This window comes from Macaca fascicularis, chromosome X (assembly GCF_037993035.2).
Source record: "Macaca fascicularis isolate 582-1 chromosome X, T2T-MFA8v1.1".
NCBI classification, from domain to species: domain Eukaryota; kingdom Metazoa; phylum Chordata; class Mammalia; order Primates; family Cercopithecidae; genus Macaca; species Macaca fascicularis.
The window spans coordinates 130,008,795-130,027,523 of record NC_088395.1 but is presented as its reverse complement, the minus strand read 5'-3'; positions in this window follow the sequence as shown (position 1 = coordinate 130,027,523).

The following is an 18,729-nucleotide window of genomic DNA, read 5'->3' as shown; positions in this document are numbered from 1 at the left end:
TAGGAAATTTGGGTGTAAACATTTTGTGGTTTCACATTATTAGAGTGTCTTTTTATATATCTCTTCCTTGAATTGAAAGTTAATGAGTTGTCATTTAATAGAAGTAATGGAATTATTTTGTAAGGAATTTTCTCAGTAATACAAAAAGGAGTTCTGGATCAGTTAAAGTCCAGTAGGAACAGATGGCCTAACCAATTTTTTTGAAAGAAGCACTGAATAAAACAACGATTTACAACATTTGCTTTTTATTTTTATTTATTTATTTATTTATTTATTTATTTATTTATTTGAGACGGAGTCTCGCTCTGTGCCCAGGCTAGAGTGCAGTGGCCGGATCTCAGCTCACTGCAAGCTCCGCCTCCCGGGTTTATGCCATTCTCCTGCCTCAGCCTCCTGAGCAGCTGGGACTACAGGCGCCCGCCACCTCGCCCGGCTAGTTTTTTTTTTGTATTTTTTAGTAGAGACGGGGTTTCACCGTGTTAGCCAGGATGGTCTCGATCTCTTGACCTCGTGATCCGCCTGTCTCGGCCTCCAAAAGTGCTGGGATTACAGGCTTGAGCCACCGCGCCTGGCCTTTTATTTATTTTTTTGACACAGTCTCACTCTGTCACTCAGGCTGGAATGAAGAGGCGTGATCTTGGCTCACTGCAAACTCCGGCTCCCAGGACTAACAATTCTCGTGCCTCAGCCTCCTGAGTAGCTGGGATTACAGGCCTGTGCCACCAAGCCTGGATGATTTTTGTATGTTTAGTAGAGACGGGATTTCACCATGTTGGCCAGGCTGGTCTCAAACTACTGGTCTCAAGTGGTCCACCCGCCTCAGTCTCCAAAAGTGCTAGGATTACAGGCTTGAGCCACCGCTCCCTGTTTATTTACAACATTTGTATAGGATGTAGAGAATCCGTAAGTGATATTGCAGAACCTAGGTTTAACAAAGTAAGAGGCAAAGGAAGGGGGTGGTTTCTTGCATTTGGGTTGGAGAAGAGCAAATATTGTATGGAAAGGGCTAATTCACAGGAGAAACTATGACCTTCATTCAGGTGAGAGAAAGGGCCAGCCAGCATGCTGGAAACCCCTCAGTAAAAAAGTCAGGGAATAAGTACCCTAACTTCATTCTCTGCCCTTTCTGAAAGTTCTTGCCAGTCTCTCCCATTGACCAAACTCAGCTGGAGAGGCTGGGCGTGGTTTCTCACGCCTGTAATCCCAGCACTTTGGGAGGCCAAGGCAGGCGGATCACCTGAGGTCGGGAGTTCGAGACCAGCCTGACCAACAAGGAGAAACCCCGTCTCTACTAAAAATACAAAATTAGCCAGGCATGGTGGCGCATGCTTGTAATCCCAGCTACTCGGGAGACTGAGGCAGAAGAATCGCTTGAACCCAGGAGTCGGAGGTTGTAGTGAACTGAGATTGAGCCACCACACTCCAGTCTGGGCGACAGAGTGAGACTCTGTCTCAAAAAAAAAAAAAAAAAAAAAAAGAGAGAGTGGATCTAGAGGAGCAAATCAATAAAGGACATGCAGCACAGGTCCCTACTACTCTTTCCTCTTGTTTTTGTTTTGTTTTGTTTTGTTTTGTTGTTGATTTTTTTGAGATGGACTGCAGTGGAGCAATCTCGGTTCACTGCAACCTCCACCTCTTGGGTTCAAGCAATTCTCCTACCTCAGCCTCCTGAGTAGCTGGGACCACAGGCACAGGCCACCATGCCCGTATAATTTTTTTATTTTTAGTAGAGATGAGGTTTCCCCATGTTGGCCAGGCTGCTCTCTAGCTCCTGACATCAGGTGGCCAGCCTGGCCCCATGTTGACATCAGCCTGGCCCCATGTTGGCCAGGCTGCTCTCTAGCTCCTGACATCAGGTGATCCACCCACCCTCCCAAAGTGCTGGAATTACAGGCCTGAGTCACCACACCCTCTCCTCTTTTTTCAATTCAGCCCGGGTCTTGAGCTGTTTGCCTCAACTTATCTTACATTTTCTTTTCTTTTCTTTCTTTTTTTTTTTTTTTTTCTGAGACGGAGTCTCGCTCTGGAGTCACCCAGGCTGGAGTGCAGTGGCCGGATCTCAGCTCACTGCAAGCTCTGCCTCCCAGGTTTACGCCATTCTCCTGCCTCAGCCTCCCGAGTAGCTGGGACTACAGACGCCCACCACCTCACCCGGCTAGTTTTTTATATTTTTTAGTAGAGACGGGGTTTCACCGTGTTAGCCAGGATGGTCTCGATCTCCTGACCTCGTGATCCACCCGTCTCGGCCTCCCAAAGTGTTGGGATTATAGGCTTGAGCCACTGCGCCCGGCCACATTTTATTTTCTGACCAATTTCTGACCTTACCATCTAGTAACCCGTAAACTATTTTTTTTTTTTTTTTGAGATGGAGTCTTGCTCTGCTGCCCAGGCTAGAATGCAGTGGCCCGACCTCGGCTCACTGCAACCCCTGCCTCCCGGGTTCAAGCAAGTCTCCTGCCTCAGCCTCCTGAGTAGCTGGCACCACAGGTATGAGCCACCACATCTGGCTACTTTTTGTATTTTTATAGAGACAGGGTTTCACTATGTTGGCCAGGCTGGTCTCGAACTCCTGACCTCAAGGGATCCGCCGACCTGGGCCTCCCAAAGTGCTGGGATTATAGGCACGAGCCACTACACCAGGCCTAAACTTATTTCTTTTGGAAAACTAAAGATGATTCTTGGAAGCCAATGCTTGTCACCTCTTTCTTACTTGTGACTTCTGGCTTCCTTCCTTCCTCATCCCTTTGATCAAGATGTTTTCATCTGCTGTGGGTTGCCTTGCCCAGTACAGCATGCACTCTGGAACACCATTTAAACAAAGGCCCTTATAGGAAGTGCCCCTGCTATATTTGCTTTGGCCCTGTGAGTAGCAGCTGGATGTCACAGACTGAGATAGGAAACACTTAATTGTGGCCGACTAATGACTCAGACCTGACTCTAGTTCTGTTTACTTCCATCCACCTTTCTTGCCTGGCAACCACTCCCGTGAATAGATTAAGATCACCATGAACAAAGACACTGAACTCCAAACAACCAGGTTCAAAGGCTACCTCATCAGAGGAGGGATGAAAATGATTGGAGAGACTATATGAACTTGAAAAACTAGTATTTCTTGCCTATGCTGGATGATGAAATTAAAAAAAAAAAAGGCAGGCTAGTTAAGAGTTCTGGCACACACAGGAAAGATAAGCTCCTATTTCAGAATAGTGGTTACCACTGGAGAGAGAAGGAAAAGAGATCCAGAAGTAAACCGGGAGTTTCAACTGAGGCTGTATTTTAGTATTTTTTATTTTTTTAATTTTGATTTTAATTTTTTTTTTTTTGAGGTGGAGTTTCACTGTTGTCGCCAAGGTTGTAGTGCAATGGCACGATCTGGGCTCACTGCAACCTCTGCCTCCCAGGTCCAAATGATTCTCCTGCCTCAGTCTCCCGAGTAGCTGAGATTGCAGGCACCTGCCAGGGCACCCGGCTAATTTTTTTTTTTTTTCAGACGGAGTCTCACTCTGTCGCCCAGGCTGGAGTGCAGTGGCTCAATCTCGGCTCACTGCAACCTCTGCCTCTCAGGTTCACGCCATTCTCCTGCCTCAGCCTCCCAAGTAGCTGGGACTACAGGCGCCTGCTACCACACTCGGCTAATTTTTTGTACTTTTAGTAGAGATGGGGTTTCACCGTGTTAGCCAGGATGGTCTCGATCTCCTGACCTCGTGATCTGACCGCCTTGGCCTCCCAAAGTTCTGGGATTACAGGTGTGAGCCACTGCAACCGGCCAATTTTTGTTTGTTTTTTTTTTTTTGAGATGAAGTCTTACTCTGTCGCCCAGGCTGGAGTGCAGTGGTGCAATCTCGGCTCACTGCAACCTCTGCCTCCCGGGTTCAAGCGGTTCTCCTGTCTCAGCCTCCCTAGTAGCTGAGATTACAGGCGTGTGCAACTACGCCTAGGTAATTTTTGCTTTTTTTTTTTTTTTCTGGAGAGACAAGGTTTCACCATGTTGGCCTGGCTGGTCTTGAACCCCTGACCTCGTGATCCACTCCCCTCGGCCTCCCAAAGTGTTGGGAATACAGGCGTGAGCCACCGAGCCCGGCCTGTATTTTATTTTTTAATAAATGAGATTCTGAAGCAGATATAAAAAAATGCTAGAATTTAATAATAGTTAATAAATAAGTGTTACTTATGAAATTCTTTGTTCTTTCTTATTAGAGACAGGGTCTTGCTCTGTCACCCAGGCTGGAGTGCAGTGGGACAATCATAGCTCACTGCAGCCAAGTGATGTTCCTAAGTAGCTAAGTCTTTGTCATTTTCTACGTGTGGAGCATATGGCTGAGGAAAGTAGAACAGGGAGGCCTTCACAGATGTGACAAGGGAACTCAGATAGGATGTAAAGAATAGCGCAATTATTTGTCTGCAAGGGTCCAGATGTTGCACTGGAGCATGTTGCTTTGGTCCAGCTGAGGCCTCAATTAACTCTGGAATCATGATAATGCTAGCAGGGTGGAGGCTGTATAAAGGCTGCATGTCTAGCCTTCTTTACAAAGGAGACAGTTCTCTGTAGTAGATAGGAGCCAGTCTATAAAGCCAGCCTGTTTGGGGCCAGATCTTGATTCTGGCACTTACTAGCTGTGTCACTTCACTTCTCTGTATCTCAGTTTCCTCATCTGTGAATGTGATGAGAACGTTACCCTACGTCAACGGGTTGTTGTGAGGATTATGGCCATGAACTAAATTTTATGCTCTTTTTTGCCATCTATTATCCTTCCAGATGAGCCGAACAAATGGAAATGGAAACAGTCCTCTAGCATAAGGATTGGCAAACTTTAAATTTCCTTTTCCTGGCCGGGCGTGGTGGCTCAAGCCTGTAATCCCAGCACTTTGGGAGGCCGAGATGGGCGGATCACGAGGTCAGGAGATCGAGACCATCCTGGCTAACACAATGAAACCCCGTCTCCACTAAAAATACAAAAAAATTAGCCGGGCGTGGTGGCGGCGCCTGTAGTCCCAGCTACTCGGGAGGCTGAGGCAGGAGAATGGCGGGAACCCGGGAGGCGGAGCTTGCAGTGAGCCGAGATCGCGCCACTGCACTCCAGCCTGGGCGACAGAGCGAGACTCCGCCTCAAAAAAAAAAAAAAAAAATTTCCTTTTCCTTCCTTCTTTCCTTCCTTCCTTCCTTTCTTTCTTCCCTCCTTCCCTCCCTCCCTCCTTTCTCCTTCCTTCCTTCCTTCCTTCCTTCTTTCCTCTCTCTTTCTTTCCTTTTTTCGAGACCGAATCTCACCTTGTCACCCAGACTGCAGTGCAGTGGCAAAATCACTGCAGCCTTGACCTCCCAAGCTCAAGCAATTCTCCCACCTTAGCATCTTGGGTAACTGGGACTACAGGTGCTCACCAGCATGCCTGGCTAATTTTTTTTTGAGACATACTCTCACTCTGTTGCTCAGGCTGGAGTGCAATGGCACGATCTCAGCTCACTGCAACCTCCGCCTCCTGGGTTCAAGTGAGTCTCCTGTCTCAGCCTCCCGAATAGCTGGGATTACAGGCATGCACCACCACGCCCAGTTGATTTTTGTATTTTTAGTAGAGACGAGGTTTCGCTATGTTGACCAGGCTGGTCTCGAACTCCTGACCTCAGGTGATCTGCCTGCCTCAGCCTCCCAAAGAGCGAGACTCTGTTTCAAAAGAAAAGAAAAGAAAAGAAAAAAAGTGGTGAACAGCCTAGATTATTTGGGGTGAGTGATACACATGCCTAGGCTCTGTTTGGACCCTTACTAAAAACTATACCATCCCTTTCTTCAATAAAGAAGACATTTTGTTTCCTTAATACAAACTGGGGACCAAATCTCCACCATTGCGACCCTCCCTAAGCAGATTCTGCTCGTATCCCTCCAGTTGCATTACCCCAAGATTCAGGACTTGCTTTCAAAACAGGATCTCCTCAGTCATACCATTAATACTTCAGAAAACTCTCCATCCTGTTGAAGAACTATAGAGAGTCTCAGCCAGGTGCGATGGCTCACACCTGTAATCCCAGCACTTTGGGAGGCAGAGGTGGGTGGATCACTTGACCTCAAGAGTTCAAGACTAGCCTGGCCAGCATGGTAAAACCTCGTCTCTACTAAAAATACAAAAATTAGCTGGGCATGGTGGTGCATGCCTGTAATCCCAGCTACTCGGGTGGCTGAGGTGGAAGGATCACTTAAACCTGGGAGGCGGAGGATGCAGTGAATTGAGATTGCACCAGTGCACTCCAGCCTGGGCGACAGAGCAAGGCCCTGTTTGAAAAAAAAAAAAAAAAGAAGAAATACAGGGAGTCTCTAACAGGGACACTTGAAACCTGCCCAGAACTCAGGTTGCACAGCCCACGCAAGTTCTAAATCACAGCATGAGTCAGCCATTATGGTCAGGGACAGACATGGACTATGAGACAGACATTGTCTAGAAAAGGGTAAAAATTACCACTAACATGCCAGGGGACTGCCACAGTACATATCTTTATCTCAGGAGACACCACCAGCCAAGATGACACCATGGCACATCAGTGCCAAGGACATGACCTACATATGTACCCACAGAGAGCACTTTCCAAACCAGCTCATGGCTAGACCAGGGTTTATGGCCAACCTTCAGCTAGGCATACTGAGACAGCTGCCCCTCAGATACCTGCTCATGCTTCCACTTAGGGGGCAGGCTTTGTTGAGACAGGATGTGGACATCTCCCTGCTCAACAAACCATGACACTGACTTGACACAGGCCTGCACACACACTGATCCCTAAACCAGTCCAGAGTGCATAACCATAACAAGATTAGGGATTCCCCAAGACAGACTTTGGCCATACACAGAGCCCAGTTTAGGACAAGACAGACTGGTCTTAGCTCAGTCTTGGGTCATTATGAGTACACCTGCCAAGAACAATGTGCCCATAGCAGAGCTGAGACCAGACTTTTCTAGGGCAAGCCCTCCAGAACAGGGCCCAACGTTCCAGGCATGGGTGATGTCAGCACTTTGGGAGACTGAGGCAGGAGGATTGCTTGAGCTCAAAAGTTTGAGACCAGCCTCAAAGGCAACATAACAAGACATCGTCTCTACTAAAATTAAAAAATATATATAGCACCAGGCATGGTGGTATGCACCTGTAGTCTCAGCTACTTGAGGGAGTTGGTGGCTGAAGGAGGAGGATGACTTGAGCCTGGGAGATCGAGGCTATAATGAGCTCTGATGGCACCACTGCAGTCCAGCCTGGGCAACAGAGAGAGACCTGTCTCAATAATTAATTAAAAGAGAAAAAAAAAATCGCTGGGCGCGGTGGCTCACGACTGTAATCCCAGCACTTTGGGAGGGTGAGGTGGGTGGATCAGGAGGTCAGGAGATCGAGACCATCCTGGCTAACACAGTGAAACCCCATCTCTAACAAAACTACAAAAAAAAAAGAAAAAAAATTAGCCGGTTGTGGTGGCGGGCGCCTGTAGTCCCAGCTACTTGGGAGGCTGAGGCAGGAGAATGGCGTGAACCCTGGAGGCAGAGCTTGCAGTGAGCCGAGATCGTGCCACTGCACTTCAGCCTGGGCGACAAAGCAAGACTCTGTCTCAAAAATAAAAAAAGAAAAAAGAAAAAAGAAAAAAAAGAAAAAGAAGGCCCAACCCATGCCACCTCCAGGCAGTCCCCATTAGAACTGGATGCAGGCCCATAGTCCTGCTGAGCTACAACTCAGACCCATGGCCCCTTCACTTCCTCCACTCTAAACAGCAGAAGGGAAGAGACCCCTGCTTGTGACTGACATGCCCTCCAATGCCACAGAGGGTGACCAGCTGTCCCGGTTTGCCCGGGACTGGCCTGATGTTAAACTGGAAAGTTTGGCTTCTCAGGAAATCCCCTAGTACCAGCAAAGCCAAGACAGTCAGTCACCCTGAAGCCACTCCTCATCCCTGTGATGAAATGTGTGTCACCAGCTACTGCAGAGAGTGCTCCCCCTCTGTGTGCAGGGAGGGGCCTGGATCCCCTGTGTGTTCAGAAGCCATCACTTGACCTGCAATTGTTGGGCCATCACTGCCCGTTCTGCTGCGCCAAGTGCTTCTCCCTACAAGCCACTGATGCAGCCTCCCTCTCTTCTGCCTGCTAAATTATCCTTACTAACAGAGGAACTCAAGGGCCCTTCATCCCTCTCATGATGGCTAAGTCTGCAGCAACGCCTCTCTGCTGATTCAACACACATTTACTGAGCCTTTACGGGGTTTATTAGAGGCGGCCCTTGCTGCCACATTTTCAGAGCAAGCCTGGTTTGACAGCCCCTCCTGCCTTCTGCAAAGGCTTTTTCCACAGCAACGTGCAGGCCTGTGTCTCCTCTCCTGCCCGTTCATGGGAGCTCAGGAATCCCACGTGCAGGTCACAGCTGCTCCCTGAGCTTCCACACACGCAGGCTTCCAGCTCAAGAGGCACCCAGTTTTATGGAGCCTTGGCTCACAGCCGGGCACCATGCTCGGCGCTGGAGACCTGGAGGAGAGTGGCAGTGGTTTCCTGCCCATGAGGACCTTAGCTCTCAAAAGAGAGCTAGGCGCCCGGGAACACACGGTCACACTGTGACACAGAGGCAAGTCCAGGTGCTGTGGGTAGGACCATCCAAGGCTTCTCGAGGAGGGGACACCTGAGCAGAGACTCACAGGTCACCTGGGAGTTGTGTGAAGTAGCGGGGGAGGTCTTCAGGGGCCCAGAGACGTGTCCATGGGAGCAGGGGAGGGGAACTTGCAGAGTGGGAGAGGCAGGAGCAGATTCCGGGGATCTGAGGGAAGAGAGCGTTTCATGGAGGAAGGTGGGGCCCACATGTCCCATCCCCATCAGGTCCAGTATGTGAGGGCTGGAAAAGCAGCCTTTGGTGCTGAGCAGCGGTCATTACAGAGGTCTCGCTCCAATGAGGATTTCTTATATGGTGAGTGATGGTATAGTGAGTTTGCCTGGAGGCTATCACATTCTGTGCTGATCTTTGGTGTGTGAGTGTCTCCTCTGTGGAACAAGGGCTGCATTTGTGTGTGCTGGGGAGTGGATGGTGCATGGGCCTCATTCTTAGTGAGGGCCATCATGTAGCTGCTATGTTACAGCAAGTGTGTGTTTGTGTGTGTGTGTGTGTGTGTGTGTGTGTGGGTCTCAGGCCTGGCATTTCCATGATATGCTTGGTATGTATAGAGGCATAGATGCAACCTGAGTGGGAGACTGTGTCCTGGTGGTACCTGTATTGGCTCTGATGTATACCATGGTTCACTCTTATTTGAAGAGCCATGGGGTGGGTACAGGGTTAAGCCAGGCCATGTGGTATCTGTTTGTGGTCTGAGTTATTCTGTGGGCGTGAGCTTAGGTCTGTGTGGTGGTCTGTCCCCTGTCTCACTGTGTGATGTGTATGTGTGAGTGTGAAACTTATAGGAGTAGGTGCATAGGAGTTTGCTGGTATAGATACAGCTGCTTGTAGATATAAAGCCTCACCAGAGTGGTCCCTTGTCAGTGTGCTGAAGCCTGCTGTGCTTCAAGGGCTCTCTGTGAAGCAGTGAAGAGGTGTATTTGATTTTTAGGTATTTTTGGGGGAAAAAAACATTTTTGAAATGGTAGAAGCACACAGTGTCTCTAGTTTTTTTGTGTGTGTGTGTTTTAATTTTTTTGTCTCAAACTTCTGGCCTCAAGCGATCCTCCCACTTCTGCCTCCCAAAGTGCTGCGATTACAGATGTGACGCACCAGGCCGAGTCTCTTTCTAGTTTTGTTAATGAAACAAAAGTCACTCTTCCCACTCTGCATTGCTAGGACGTGCATTTCTCCATGGCATGGGAGAAATCCATTGATAGCCAGTGGAAGCTAGAATGCTTGATTTTGTAGGACTCAAGAAAGGATTAGGGGAGCAAAGACTTATGATCCCATGGAGAGATTGCATACATCCTAAGGACAGAGTATGAGGACAGGTGTGGGAGAATGGCATTTCAATGGGTAACAGCTTAAAAGGGAACTATTATCTGGGGAAGGAGAGAAGGGGAAAGTTAGAGAAGAGTTTCCCAAATGGTGTGCCTCTGCACACTGGTGTTCCCCCTATGGATTATAGGGGTCCCAAGGTATTGGCCTCCTCAGTCCTCAGGACTGCCCCGCAGGGTCTGATACGGCAGAGCCCCCAGGCTGATTGTCTTTGGCTATGAGCTTCCTGTCCATTTATCACAGCGTGCCCCAAAAGACTTATTTATTTTTATTTTTTATTCTTTTGAGACAGAGTTTCACTCTTGTTGCCCAGGCTGGAGTGCAATGGCCCGATCTCAGCTCACTGCAACCCCTGCCTCCCAGGTTCAAGCAATTCTCCTGCCTTAGCCTCCTGAGTAGCTGGGACTACAGGCGTGCGCCACCATGCCTGGCTAATTTTTGTATTTTTAGTAGAGGCGGGTTTCATCATGTTGGCCAGGCTTGTCTTGAACTCCTGACCTCAAGTGATCTGTCCGCCTCGGCCTCCCAAAGTGCTGGGATTACAGGCGTGAGCCACCATGCCCAGCCCAAAAGATCTATTTCTGTGAATACTATGATAAGAAAACAACCTGGAAGCACCATATTAGGAAACAGGACATACCCAAGGCACCACTCCTGATCTTTCTACCAGCCCGAAAGCCTTAAGTCAAGAGCTGTTTAAGGTCTTCCACATCAGGTGAAGGCAGACCAGGTAATTCAGACCAACCTTATCTTTACTTTCTTTTTTTTCCTTTGTTTTTTTTTTGTTTTGTTTTTTTGTTTTTTGTTTTTTGAGACAGAGTCTCGCTCTGTCGCCCAGGCTGGAGTGCTGTGGTGTGATCTCGGCTCACAGCAAGCTCTGCTTCCCAGGTTCACGCTATTCTCCTGCCTCAGCCTCTTGAGTAGCTGGGACTACAGGTGCCTGCCATCACGCCCAGCTAATTTTTTGTATTTTTAGTAGAGATGGGGTTTCACCATGTTAGCCAGGATGGTCTCGATCTCCTGACCTCATGATCCGCCTGCCTCAGCCTCCCAAAGTGCTGGGATTACAGGCGTGAGCCATCGCGCCCAGCCACCTTATCTTTACTTTCTAAAGATAAGTAAAAAAGCGATCAAAGCACAAGAAAAGATGTTTAGAATCATCAAATAGCTACTAATGAGCAATTTATTGGTTCAAGATCTAAGAGATAGATAATAAGAGGATAATATCACCAACTTTATGTCGTAAGCTAACATGTAAATAAAATGGATAAGTTCCTTGAAACACAACTTATCAAAATTGATACGGAAAAAATAGAAAACTCAAATAAAAGTAAAGCTCCAGATCTATACGTCTTTACAGTTGAGTTCTACTAAACCATTGAAGAAGAAATAGTTCCAATCTTCTCCAGAGACTAGAAATAGATAGGCTATTCATCAACTCACTTTATGAGGTTACTATAATCTTGATACCAGAACCCACAAACAGTTTGAAAAAGGGAACAGACATGTCAATTTCACTTATAGGTGCAAAAATCCTAAACCAAATTTTAGCAAACCAAGTCCAGTAATATATGAAAAGGATAATATATCCTGAATAAGTTGGGGTTATTCCCAGAAATGCCAGGATGGTTTATTATTAAGGACTCAATTGTTTTAATTGGTCATCTTAACATATTAAAGGACAAAATCATATGGTAATCTCAGAAGATGAAAAAAAAATACTTTCTACAACTCAATATCCCACTCATGATAAAACTAATGGCAAAATAGGGATGTAAAGAAAAGTCCTTAATTTAATAAAGATATTCAAATGACTTACAGCCATTATCATACTTTATCATACTTACAGCCATTATCATACATTATCATACGAAACAAAAGGTTTTTCCTTTGAGATCATGAACATGACAAAGATGCTCACTACAATCATTTTTCTTCAACATTGTAGCTGAGGTCTTATGCAGTGTAGTAAGGGGAAAAATAGCATAAGGTTTTGCGAGGATAAGCCAGAATTTTTGTTATTTGCATAAGATATGACTATATATGTAAACATTCCAAAAGTATATACAGATCAATGATTATTATTATTATTATTATTTGTGATGGAGCCTTGCTCTGTCACTCATGCTGGAATGCAATGGCATGATCTTGGCTCACTGCAACCTCCACCTCCCAGGTTCAAGTGGTTCTCCCACCTCAGCTTCCCGAGTAGCTGGGATTACAGGCACCTGCCATCATGCCCAGCTAATTTTTGTATTTTTGTAGAGACAGGGTTTCACCATGTTGAGCAGCCTGGTCTCAAACTCCCGACCTCAGGTGATCTGCCTGCCTTGGCCTCCCAAAGTGCTGGGATTATAGGTATGAGCCACTGTGACCAGCCGGGTTTAGACTTTCCGGTCCAGGGCTGGCTCATGAGTAAGGCTTATGTAGTTTGGGCCTATTATGAGTAGGGACTACCCTTTGCTAAAGAGTTATATGGATATACACCTTAATCTAGACAGAAGAAGTGTCCAGTAAGATTTGGGCTTACCTGTAGTCCTGGGTTGAGAGAAACTGTTTCATAGTTTTTGTTGTTGTTGTTGTTGTTTGAGACAGCGTCTCACTCCGTCGTCACCCAGGCTGGAGTGTAGTGGTGTGATCTCGGCTCACTGCAACCTCTGCCTCCCAGGTTCAAGCAATTCTCCTGCCTCAGCCTACCGAGTATCTGGGATTACAGGCACGGGCCACTGCAATTAGCTAATTTATGTATTTTTAGTAGAGACAGGGTTTCACCGTGTTGGCCAGGCTGGTCTCAAACACCTGACCTCAAGTGATCCTCCTACCTCAGCCTCCCAAAGTGCTGGGATTACAGGTGTGAGCCACTGCGCCCTGCCTGTTTCATGTTATGCTACTCTTTGTCTAATCAAAGTTTGCTAAATGGCTATGATGAGCAGAGCCTCTCTGCTGAACTGCATTGGATATGTAACAAGAACAAAAAATAAACCTTTGTAGTTTTAAGCCATTAAGATTTTTTTTTTTTTTTTTTTTTTTGAGACACAGTCTTGCTCTGTTACCCAGGCTGCAGTGCAGTGGCACGATCTTGGCTTACTGCAGCATTGACCTCCCAGACTCAAGGGATCCTCCCACCTCAGCCTCCCAAGTAGCTGGAACTACAGGTGTGCACCACCATGTCCAGCTAGTTTTTGTATTTTTTGTAGAGACGGGTTTTGCCATGTTGCTCAGGCTGGTCTCGAACTCCTGGGTTCAATTGCTCCTCCAGCCTCAGCTTCCCAAAGTGCTGGGATTACAAACATGAGCCACCATGCCTGGTCACCACTAAGATTTTTCAAACTTGGTATAATCTAGCCTAACCTGATTGATACATCAGCTCTCACCATACAAGACATTCTATGTTCAAAACTAATCCCATAGGTGATGCCCCCATTCTTCCATTGCTATAGTAATACTGGACACAGGGTAATTTATACAGAAACGATGTTTAATTGGTTCATGGTTCTGCAGGTTGTATAGGAAGCACAGCAGCTTCTGCCTCTGTAGAGGCCTCAGGAAACTTATAATCATGTTGGATGGCAAAGCAGGAGCAGGCACGTCTTACATGGCTGGAGCAGGAGGAAGAAAGAGATGGGAAAGGAGCTACACACTTTTAAACAACCAGATCTCGAGAGAACTCTATCACGAGAACAGCTAAAGGGGGATGGTGCTAAACCATTAGAAACTGTCCCCATGGGCCGGGCGCGGTGGCTCAAGCCTGTAATCCCAGCACTTTGGGAGGCCGAGACGGGCGGATCACGAGGTCGGAAGATAGAGACCATCCTGGCTAACACGGTGAAATCCCGTCTCTACTAAAAAAATACAAAAAACTAGCCTGGCGACGTGGCGGGCGCCTGTAGTCCCAGCTACTTGGGAGGCTGAGGCAGGAGAATGGCGTAAACCCGGGAGGCGGAGCTTGCAGTGAGCTGAGATCCGGCCACTGCACTCCAGCCTGGGCAGCAGAGCGAGACTCCATCTCAAAAAAAAAAAAAAAAAAAAAAAAAAGAAACTGTCCCCATGATCCAATCACCTCCCACCAGGCCCCACCTCCAGCACTGGGGATTACTTTTCAACACGAGATTTGGGTGGGGACACAGATCCAAACTATATCACCTACCTAAAGGTAAGTGTATGGATTCAGACTACAGCCCATTCTCATACCATCACTCAGCTTAGTGTGAAACAGCTATCAATATATCGAGTTCCTGTATCCATGCCATAGTTCAGAAAATCATGACAAGATATAATTCTAGGTTTGTTTTTTTTTTTTTTTTTTTTTTTTGAGACGGAGTCTGGCTCTGCCGCCCAGGCTGGAGTGCAGTGGCCGGATCTCAGCTCACTGCAAGCTCCGCCTCCCGGGTTCACGCCATTCTCCTGCCTCAGCCTCCCGAGTAGTTGGGACTACAGGCGCCCGCCACCGCGCCTGGCTAGTTTTTTGTATTTTTTAGTAGAGACGGGGTTTCACCGTGTTAACCAGGATGGTCTCGATCTCCTGACCTCGTGATCCGCCCGTCTCGGCCTCCCAAAGTGCTGGGATTACAGGCTTGAGCCACCGTGCCCGGCCTAGGTTTGTATATAATGAACTGTGAAGGGTCTATCTCAACACTCTAAAAATGATCTGTCGGCCGGGCGCGGTGGCTCAAGCCTGTAATCCCAGCACTTTGGGAGGCCGAGACGGGCGGATCACGAGGTCAGGAGATCGAGACCATCCTGGCTAACACGGTGAAACCCCGTCTCTACTAAAAAAATACAAAAAAACTAGCCGGGCGCGGTGGCGGGCGCCTGTAGTCCCAGCTACTCGGGAGGCTGAGGCAGGAGAATGGCGTGAACCCGGGAGGCGGAGCTTGCAGTGAGCTGAGATCCGGCCACTGCACTCCAGCCTGGGCGGCAGAGCGAGACTCCGTCTCAAAAAAAAAAAAAAAAAAAAAAAAAAAAAAAAAAAAAAAAAAAAAAAAGATCTGTCTAGTGCAGACTGTATCATGTGTAGTGAAAGGGTAGGATGAATATAGGTTTTTGGTTTTTATGTATTATCTTCTGATTTGCCAAATAGTGGCGTGTTTATGTATCATGATCTATGAAGATCCTGTTTCAAAGTCTATTGAGTAATGAATTGGGGATATCTATATGACCACTATTTTTGGGGATGCTGTCTTCATTTTGACTGAATATAGGTAGAGGATTAGGCCTATATCTGGATAGGTAGCTGTATGGCCATATTCTTGGAGAGGACTGTCTGATAGTTGCTGAGCAGCAGGATTACTAGTTCAGATGCCAGCAGGTAAATGAACAAATACTGTAGGCTGAGTATCTACACATTTAATTGCAGAGGAATATTAATTACTTTCACAAAGAAATTAGCACTGCCCCATTTTTCCTGAAACACTCACCCCTCATGGAAACGGGTTCAGAAAACAACCTGTAATATGAGAGAAAAATAAACAGTATAGGCTGGATGTGGTGGCTCATGCCTATAATCCCAGCACTTTGGGAGGCTGAGGCGGGTGGGTTACCTGAGGTCGGTAGTTCAAGACAAGCCTGACCAACATGGAGAAACCCTTCTCTACTAAAAATATAAAATTAGCTAGGAGTGATGGTGCATGCCTGTAATCCCAGCTACTCAGGAGGCTGAGGCAGGAGAATCGCTTGAACCTGGGAAGCAGAGGTTGTAGTGAGCTGAGATCATGCAACTGCACTACAGCCTGGGCAACAGAGCAAGACTCCATCTCACAAAAGACATAAAACAGTATTTATTATTATTATTATTATTATAATATTTAGTGGAGATGGTAGAGATGGGGTTTCACCATGTTGGCCAGGCTGGCCTTGAACTCCTGACTTCAAGTGGTCCACCCACCTCAGCCTCCCAAAGGGCTGGGATTACAGGCATGAGCCACCACGCCTGGCCTCTTTTTTAAAAATTATTATTTTATTTTATTTTATTTTTATTTTTTATTTTATTTTTTATTTTATTTATTTATTTATTTATTTTTGAGACGGAGTCTTGCTCTGTCAACCAGGCTGGAGTGCAGGGGCGCCATCTCGACTCACTGCAAGCTCCACCTTCCAGGTTCACGCCATTCTCCTGCCTCAGCCTCCCAAGTAGCTGGGACTACAGGCACCTGCCACCACACCCGGCTAATGTTTTGTAGTTTTAGTAGAGACCATGTTATTCAGGATGGTCTCAATCTCCTGACCTCATGATAGTGATCTTCCCACCTCAGTCTTTCTAGTAACTGGGACTACAGGTGCACACCACCACACCTAACTAATGTTTAAATTTTTTGTAGAAATGTGGTCTTGCTATATTTCCCAGGCTGGTCTTGAACCCTTGGGCTCAAGCAAATCTCCCACCTCTGTCTCCCAAAGCACTGGTGGCATGGGCCACTGTGCCCTGCCATAAATATTCTGATTTTTAAGTCTTGGTTCAATTTGAAAAGGGGCTGTGTGTGGTGGTATACTCCTGTAATCCCAGCACTTTGGGAGGTTGAGGCAGAAGGATCACTTGAGCCTGGGAGTTCAAGACCAGCCTGGGCAACATAGCAAGACCCTGTCTCTACAAAAAAATTATTAAGAAAAAAGAAACATTGTGTGTGGAGAAAAGTGTGCAATGTGTATCAAGAATCCACTCAAGGATACCACTTTGCCATTCCTGATATAGATGCTGAGTGGTGTCTATCTCCTATCGAACTGTGTTAGGGGTCTGGACCTTGGCTGAATTGCTAGTGTCTGCTCAGAGGATTGTCTGCTTAGTAATTTGGGGAGCATATGTCTGTATGAAGATCCTCAACCAGACAGAGGGTAATTTCCCACCTTGCTGGCTCCTATTGTTAAGGACTGTGAACTGTGTGAGGGCTCCTTTGTGTTGGACCAAGACATGGTATGTGAAGGAATCCTGAACTGAGCAGGGACCATGCATGGGATGATGGGCTGTGCTATGTCTTTGGGCTCTGTATCCTGATAGTGATGGTTTGGAAGGGAAAAAAAAAATCAGTCAAGGCCGGGCGCGGTGGCTCAAGCCTGTAATCCCAGCACTTTGGGAGGCCGAGGCGGGCGGATCACAAGGTCAGGAGATCGAGACCACAGTGAAACCCCATCTCTACTAAAAATACAAAAAAATTAGCCGGGCGCGGTGGCGGGCGCCTGTAGTCCCAGCTACTCAGGAGGCTGAGGCAGGAGAATGGCGGGAACCCGGGAGGCGGAGCTTGCAGTGAGCCGAGATCGCGCCACTGCACTCCAGCCTGGGCAACAGCGTGAGACTCCGTCTCAAAAAAAAAAAAAAAAAAAAAAAAAAATCAGTCAAGAAAATGGGGTTGCCGGGCGCGGTGGCTCACGCCTGTAATCCCAGCACTTTGGGAGGCCGAGGCGGGCGGATCACAAGGTCAGGAGATCGAGACCACGGTGAAACCCCGTCTCTACTAAAAATACAAAAAATTAGCCGGGCGCGGTTGTGGGCGCCTGTAGTCCCAGCTACTCAGGAGGCTGAGGCAGGAGAATGGCGTGAACCCGGGAGGCGGAGCTTGCAGTGAGCCGAGATCGCGCCACTGCACTCCAGCCTGGGCGACAGAGCGAGACTCCGTCTCAAAAAAAAAAAAAAAAAAAAAAAAAAGAAAATGGGGTTGCTCAAAATAAGTTTGATGAAATAACTTAAAAATATTGCTGGCTGGACGTGGTGGCTCACGCCTGTAATCCCAGCACTTTGGGAGGCCGAGGCGGGTGGATCACCTGAGATCAGGAGTTTGAGACCAGCCTGGCCAACATAGTGAAACCCTGTCTCTACTAAAACTACAAAAATTAGCTGGGTATGGTGGCAGACACCTGTAATCCCAGCTACTCGGGAGGCTGAAGCACGAGAATCACTTTAACTTGGAAGGCAGATGTTGCAGTGAGCCAAGATTGCACCACTGCACTCCAGCCTGGGCAACAGAGTGAGATTCCGTCTCAAAAAACATATATATATGTGTATATATATACATATAAATATCTGCAAAAACCCTGATATGATATTTAACAACAACAACAACAAAAATTGTGCACTAACCATGGCCAAGTGGAATTCATTCCAGAAATTTAAGAGATGGTTCAGTATGATGAACTGTATTAATTTTATAGTATTTATTATATCAATAGACAAAAGGCAGAAAACCACATGATCCTCTTGATATATGCCAAAAAAGGCACCTGATAAGTTCAATGTTTATTTATGATAATAGTTTTTAAAAACCTTAGTAAAACAGGCTCAGATGGATATTGTGTTAACATGATTAAAAAAAAGACTAAACAAAAAGCCAACGTCATCTTTTAGTATACATTTTTTTCTGAACAATCTCCTGTCTGCTCTTCCATGGCTTGAGTAGCAAGTAACTGAGTAAGCCCTAAAGCAAACAGTTACTATTTAGAATTTAAACAAAAATCTTGGTTGGGCGCGGTGGCTCATGCTTGTAATCCCAGCACTTTGGGATGCCCACGCAGGCAGATCACCTAGAGATCAGGGGTTTGAGACCAGCCTGGCCAATGTGGTGAAACCCCATCTCTACTAAAAATGCAAAAATTAGCTGGGCATGGTGGTGGAAAAAAAAATTAGCCGGGTAGCAGAGTGTGCCTGTAGTCCCAGCTACTCAGGAGGCCAAGGCAGGAGAATGGCTTGAACCTGGGAGATGGAGGTGGCAGTGAGCCAAGATCGCATCACTGCACTCCAGCCTGGATGACAGAGTGAGACTCCGTCTCAAAAAAGGAGAGAAACCACAAGGGTCAGAGCATGAACAGGC